This window comes from Copadichromis virginalis, linkage group LG4 (genome assembly GCF_057382275.1).
Source record: "Copadichromis virginalis isolate Kocher_CV1m ecotype Utaka linkage group LG4, C_Virginalis_male_GT1.1, whole genome shotgun sequence".
NCBI classification, from domain to species: Eukaryota; Metazoa; Chordata; class Actinopteri; order Cichliformes; family Cichlidae; genus Copadichromis; species Copadichromis virginalis.
In genome coordinates, this window is record NC_140621.1 from 28,313,469 (window position 1) to 28,321,460 (window position 7,992).

Consider the following 7,992-nt stretch of genomic DNA (forward strand, 5'->3'; position numbering starts at 1 on the left):
AAAGTTAATATAAAGGTCAAAAAGAGAGACCCTCTAAAAATGTTATAAGTATTGGTTATAAATATAATATAATGAGCGAATCACTTGTTATTAAAATTAATAACAAGTTTGCCCTCTCATTATGTGGATGCTTAGTGGTAGCTAATATAAAAGAATATGATGTGCTACACTATGAATTCATCGAAATTTGTGTTAGGTTAATGAAAACCTTCAACAAGTTGATGTCTTAACATATAATTCCACATGTCGAGCTATAAATAAATACAACAAATACACAATCCACTGCGTACTTTATTTGATATTCTCTTCAGTTAGTCAAATACTTGTATTGTTATATTAACAAATATATTTATTTTTTCATCAGTGAGCCACTGACTTTGATTCTACACAGATGTGGGATGGTCAAATATGAGGAAATCACTTCCGATCACCAGAAGCATTTGCTGCGACTGAGCATGTGTGTTACCAACCCAGAGTCCCCCAGCGTCACCTCCATCCACCTTTATTCTCCACCACAGAGCTTCAGCTGTTGTGACAGCCCTGCTACCATGAGAGCATCTATTTCAGCACAAGCCTTGATCTTGAGTGACTTCACATTCGACCCTCGGTCTCTAATCAGATGTACCACACATAAACCCCCAGATGGATCAGCTGCAGGATCTTGACTAAGTGCAGTCCTGGGCCTCTAATGTGCAAGCTTGAAATGAACCACATAGGTCCTCCGACCAAACCGACTTGACAACATGTAGTCCACCTGCTGCCAACTTTCTGACATACAGAGACCGAAACTCACTGAATGACTTATGAAAACGACAGATTCAATCCTAAATTACCCTCTTCAGCATGCTCCTTTTTGCAGTGAGTCACTATGGTCTTCAACACACACACAAATGATCAAACTCTAGTGTTATTGCAGATGTCCCACCCTCTGTAGGCGGATAATTACAGTGTTAGTGATGGGGAGAGGTGGAGGGTGGGGTATGGGACAGGCTGGGGGAGAGAAGGGGTAGAGGAGAGAGTCGAGCAGCACAATGATTCATCACCAACGTGCTCAACACACATCCCTCCTCGGCAACATGCCCGCTCCAACCCCCCCACCGGCAGTTTGGCGGCGTGCCCAGGAGTGACAAGGTGACACCGGCTCTTTTTTCATGTGCTGCAGCTCCACGCCACTCCAATCAAACTGCGAGCAGAACCTCTGCTTCACAACAACACACCGGCCGCTGACTGGCAGGAAGAGAGGTAAACCAGAACTGCGATCGGACATAAATCATTCAGTGGCTGACAACTGCTGCCAAACGTTGATTGCTTTCTGGTTATCTTCAAACCCCTTGTTTCATTGTCTCCGTTAGTGGCAACATATGTTGGGAGTAAAACAGAAACATCTAAATATAAGTCATTGCGTGTGTGAGTTGACAGGCCCGGTGACACTATTCTGCAAAAACAGTACCCACTGTGTCTCAAATTTGAGACGTGATCAGGATTAGAACGTGTTGCAAATTAAACTAATTACCAGTGCTCCCTAACTGCTGCAAAAAAAATGATAAATTTGCTTTTCTAATTCCACAACCACAAACTAAGTACAGCTTCACTGAAAAGAGAGTTGGCCTGCTTTCCTATAATTTGAACTGAAAATGCAGGGGACAGAAGGGTATTCATTAACACTCTACAATATGTGGAAGAGTTGCTGGGAACTACAGTCTATGATTCAAAAAGAAAAGGAACTTATTGTTGACTAAATGTTATTTTTTAATAGCAGGTTAGCAGGTCCGAACAAGGCATTTTATTGTCATCAGGGAGACACTATGGCTCCACGAGGAAGGTAAAACATTGACAACAACAACAATAAGCACTAATGAATTTTGCACACAAGGATTTCTAATATGACATTCACCATGACTCCCTAATGATTCTCTGCAATGTGTCACTGAAACGCAGCTACTGATGACAGCACTGTCACTTTACCATGAATTGTTTCAAGGCTGACCTAGTATTGAACTTAGCTTCTCCATTTGGCCTCTTGACAGCTGTATCTCTTAACCGTGCCCATCACAATAATGGTCAAACAACTGAGACTGCATCTCATAAGAATGACTGTTCATGCTCGGAGACGCTATACATTTTCATAGCCAGACGTGGGAGAATTATGCACTTGAATTAGCAGCACTGCTGTTCAATGTACCGCAGTGCTAACACAGCACTAAAATATGAGACTAATCGTAACAACAGCAGGACTGTAAAGACCTTAAAAAATCAAACCAAAGCTGAACATAAAAGCTCACACAGGAGAGAATGAGACAGGGTTCAATCTTTCAGGTTTGGACTTTAAATTGCACTGGTACCATTGTTTAGAAATACTTACCATCCTCTGTTAATATAGCAACAGTTACACGAACAAGAATGTATTACTGTTAAAAGACACAAAAAGAGAAATATAAGTGAAAATATTAGCAGGTGAGAATGACATTAGCTGTTTCACTAAGAGCCACTGAATGACAAATGCATAAGGTGAAGTGCCAAAGCCCTCTAGTGGCTGTGAAATTGTAACTTAAGGTCCTTTACAGTCCAAAAACATATATTTTAGGTTAATTAGAGATTCTAAGCAGAAGAAACTGGATGAATACATGGCATTTTTGTTCCCAACACAGACTCTTGTAACAGTTTTGAAAGACACCGAGAAATTATGTTTGAAAAAGCATCTATGTGTTCTTCAAGAGGGTACGAACAAACAAAACCCTGTTGTTTGCTTGGGGCAAACTCATGCTGGAGAGATCCAGTACAGACAGGATGCTCATTTTCCAAAAAGAACTGCAGGTGAACTTCACTAGGGTGGGGAGGAAAAAAGGTAGGTGATAGCATGGATAAGCTTTCACTGCATCATTAAGCTGTCTTTGTAGAAATCCGCAACAACACCTGTTCAGGATGGCTGCAGAGTGTTCTGAGGATGTAAGCTCATTGTACAAGCAGATAATCTGTGCCCACCTTTGTCTGCAACACTTTTCTCTCTCCAGCGCGTCTGAGGATACATGCTTCATGAATGCTATCATTCCTAATGAATGCATTTATTCATTAAGCCTTTGCTAATTAATTGTGCCTTCATTGATAGAATAGCTTTTATGCTTGTGTCAAAACACTTATTCTTTTTAATTTTTCTGTGTTTATGTTTGAAATAAAAATGGTTAATAAACAAAAAAAGGAATCTGTATAAAACAATCATCCTACAATAAAGGGGATGATGTCATAATTTGAATTGAGGAAATGAACAAAATGAGTTATAACCCCTCTTGTGTATTTAAAAAGTATATATATTGGTTTTCAAGATCATTCTGCTCACATAATTAAATCTCTGTAGCACCCTTGAGTTCAGCTCTTCTATTACATTGCAAACCTTACAGGATATTTATTTGGTGTACAACCTTGTAAAAACAAAAAATTAAATAAATAACAAATATATGCAGCAAAAAAAAAGAAAAAAAAGGCAACCCTTTTTAAAAAAAAAAAAATAATAATAATGCTTGAAAACTACTATAGACATATAAGAAAAATAAATTTTCCACCCATCAATGAGATGCTCTCTTAAACGCTCAAGGACAGAGCCCGTCTGTGAGTGGATTTTTGTCTAAATATGTGTGTGCACTCCTTCAGCACTCAAACAAAGCTAACTTCTTCATTCCACTCAGGGATATACAGTAACAAAGGGTCAAAGCCTTCTGAAGCTATCAGATAGTGCAGCTTCTCCACCACAAATGGACACTGCAGCAATGCAAGACAGATTGATTTCTACATATTGAAAACAAACACTTTTACCTTGTGGGAGGCATTGTTTTCCCTTAGGCTCATGTTGATTAAAAAGTGTAGAAAAGAGAGGATCAATTTGCATCTGACAACCCGGAGGTAAGCAGAAAATGATAATGAAGGATTTATCTGAATCCCTGTGCACGGGATAGAAAATAGATAAAGAGTATGGGAAACAATGCTGTAAGAATGGAAGTTCTCAAATCGAAGAGAGAGGAAATATTATCAGAATTAATATGCATGGTCTATATGCAGTTTAATTGTTTAAAATCCAAGACAAACCTTTCTCGGTGCAGGCAATATAATTAGGGTTTGCCTAAATAAGAAAGGTTCAGTCACACACATACACACAGAAATCTGCGCAAACTGTGGGAGGTGCTGTAACAGTTTGCCAACAGAAGACATTCACGCTTTGATGCATCTGGAAGGGTGCTAGCTAATTCCCAGGACTTCCTATCCCATATAAGAATTGTGGATGACTTTGTTCGTCATTAGCTATTCACACAAACCACCAGCTCTGCATGTAAACCACTGCCTCACAGTCTCCTACGGCGATCTCCTCTCTCTTGAGTCTAGACTCACACCTTTATTCTCCCTGCTATCAAACGCACACATCAACACACAGTATGTGACCACATGACATGTCATCTGTGAATATATAGCTCTGTTGTCACAGGCAGCAGGCGCTGATTACTAAGGATGTCACCCATTGTGCCCTGTGGTATCACACAAAGGTCTGTGATCATGACGAGTGCAGAAACTCACAGTGTGTGCTCAATCCAACTGGGCGACAGAGGAGAAGTTCTGTCATGGAAAGGGCTAATTTACAGCCTTTCTTACACTCAGGAAGTTCTCCAAGCTACTTGTTTGCTTTTATATCTGTCTGAACAGTAGGCAATATAAAACGTAGGATACGTTGATTTAAACTTCTTATATCTTATCAGAAAGTGATCTACCAACAGTCACAATGTAGCTTTCCAGACAAAATCATATTTGCAAGTCCTGCAGGATCTAATGCTGCTAATTTTCTTTGTAAGAAATTGGATCTTAGGCTAGTTGAGAAATATAAAAATGTGGAGAAAGAAGCAGTAAAGAAAAAGTCCCTTTAAAAGCTTTCTGGCTCTATCCATGCTAAAAAGAAAAAGCTATAGTCCTGATGCAGAATATTTAAAGTCTAATTGCATTTGTATTTGTATCTGACATATACATAAAACACAGAATTCCCTAATGTAACAATAGTTCACTGCAGAATGTAAACTAATTTTAACACATCATAGTGGTACAGAAGCCATGAAAAAGGTGTATTAAATAGACTTGTATGTGTCTTGACAAAAGCATATATGATGGTATGATGTTTATTCACAGCAGAGAATTTAAAATGTGGAATTTCGTGTATTTTGCGGTGTAACAAAACTTTGTGGCAGAGCCAGTAACCGAGAAAGTTGTGTGACACTAGCAGGGGTGCGCTCAGCATCATTGCACAGCAGCCAGCAGCCCATGCAGTCAACTGTGCCAGGCGCAATAGAACTCTGCAGAGTGGTCTGATGAAGCTATCCATGGTATCGTCGGCTGTCACTGAAGAAATGTGGGCGGCTGCTGTCCTTTTATAAGGGCAGCACCCTGAAGGATTGAAGAGGATCATTCTGATTGCCTGAACATGAGTGATCCTGAGTGGCTATAATCCTATAGAGCCCTGTTAGAGAAAGACGCCTGTGCAAAAATAGAAAATATAGATTTGACTTTTGGTTTTTCATCACGTCTTTTCAAGTCTCCTAACAACTTGCTCTGTGCTTCTCAGAGTTGAGTATTTAAAGACAGTCAGTTAAAACCACTGGAGTACATACATCTAATCTGCCATGAAATGCAAATGTTCCCTTTTGCTTTGTAGCACTTGTGCTGACCACAGTTTGTGTGTCTTCTCTGGTGTGTCTAAAAGTCTGACATCCCTCATCGAGTGCTCTAGCTTGGCCAGTTGCAGTCTTTTTACGTATTCCAACAGACTTAGCCAATTGTCACTTCAAAAGCAGCATCACAGCAGTTGGTGATATGCCACTGTCATATTTTTCCAAAAGGGAAGCTTCAATTCATAAAAGTGCAATCATTGAAAAAAAAAAACCTGCTTTCCTAACATCATAAATAAGCATTTTCACATAGGTAAGGCCACTTTACCGATTTTCAGTGCAGCTGAGCACGTGTACAAGTCCGACATACTATATATAAAGTTCCAGTAAGTTATTTTTCTGCAGAGGCAGCGATAACAACATCTCAGATGCCCCGCTATGTTAAATCAACTTTAATTTTAACACACCTTTTTAATCACTACAAAATTCCTAAATAGAAAAAAATAGCAGGATAGATTCCTTCATACACAAGCTTCTCATATTTGACATTTAATGAATAACCTAAAATCCAACAATGCTGACTAGTTCTATTATTGCATTACCAACGGTAAAGAGGAGATTTCTGCATGTTTGAGTCAGCATTTTCTGTAGTTAAATATTGCCTGAAGTGCTGGAACTCTCCAGAAACACACCATCTTCCACAGTCTGACATCCAAACAATTCTTATGTTTCATTAACTTTTTATTTCAAGTGGCAGTGGTAGATATTGAGGTTTATCACTGTTATTCATGAGAGGAAAATGTATATAGCAAGGCCCCCACAGCTGAGCAGAGAGAAAACAGAAGACAGAAATAGAGGGCCAAGAGTGAGGGCCCATTTTCATTTTAATCAGTCAGCTTGTTGATTCAGTTGGCTATGAGCACTCTACAAACAAAACCAAATGGCAGCTCCTGGCACTGTCAGAGGCACAGAGACTCTGAGCAGAGTGATGAGAGAAGAAACATACAGAAAGGGAGTTTGGGAAATCAAGGTTTCATTAAGCTGGCCAAACACAGTGAAACTCAGCACTGACCAGCCACTCCAGCGCAGGACTGCTGCAAACACAAGACTGGCCAAAATTGGATGTTTCACTTCTGAGAGCCCTGCAGGATCTATGGCAGTAGCTCAGTAAAACTGGACATATTGCAGGACTTGAAAAAAGGCAGTAAAAAGAAGAGGGAAAGCAGTTCCCTTGTTCTTTATTTGAATTATTCTGAATGGTCAACAGAGAGGGAGGTGCAAATATCTGAATGACATATTTAGACTAATAATGAAGATAAATGAAGTCCTTCAAAACTACTCATGTCTGATAACCACCACTATTGATAACAGCTTCATTATCCCTCTGAAGCTCTTCATTCTAAGCCGAGCCACAAGCCCTTCTTTTGTTGTGCAGGTGCTGACCTGAAGGCTGATGAGGTTCATGGAGTAGACATCACAGAGGGCTGGCTATGTCAATCACCACATGGTGATCTCCTGAATACCTGTGTAAGTTGTGCCATTCGGCCACTGGACTACATGTTAAACAATTAGGGAAAAGCTGCCTTTGCACCTCTGCTTAATTGGGAAAACGTCAGGCTCCCCGGCTGAAAGCAGTCTGACATTTTAACCAGATTACAGTCTCATCCGAAGGCTTTTCCATTAGCCAAGGTATGTCTCCCAATCAATCTCCCTCTGCTCTGTCTTCTAGATTTTCTCTCACTGTCTTGTTCTTCCAAGTTGAAATCACCCTTTGCCCAGCGTGTTAAAACGGCCATATCTGAGAAACAAAAATGGCAAACTGAAGAAGCTGATGCGTAGCTTCCCTTCATTCAAGCTCCATGAGAGCTTGTGTAAATTACACGCACAGCTTCAAGGTTGAGATTCATAAAGACAAACTATACACAAGAGTCAAATAGAAAAATGTATTTGTCGCACAAAATGATTTAGTTCTTGATTGTTTCAGCAAGGACTAACAATTTTACCTCAGTCTTCCTCTTGGCAATTCTTTCCTTTGTTTTTGCAATTTTGTCTTTTCCTATTGTTCTTTTTCCTTTTTCCTACTACATGTCTACATGTTGTTTCATTTGTTTTGACCTCCTGTTTGCGGCTTAAACCTCTGTAATAAAGATTTGGTTTTGCATTTGGGTAGTTTTGTCTTTAAATAATCACACAATTGCGGTGGTACAGGGCAGCATTGAGGTCCTGATGTGCTTCTAAGCCTCTTTTGAGAGGCTTCTTTTCCATTTCCCTACATAAACCACACCTTAGCTGTTACTAAGTACTGGTAAACCTCAGACCTTTTCATATTTTTCTTTGCTTCAGTAAAAGGGCAGCA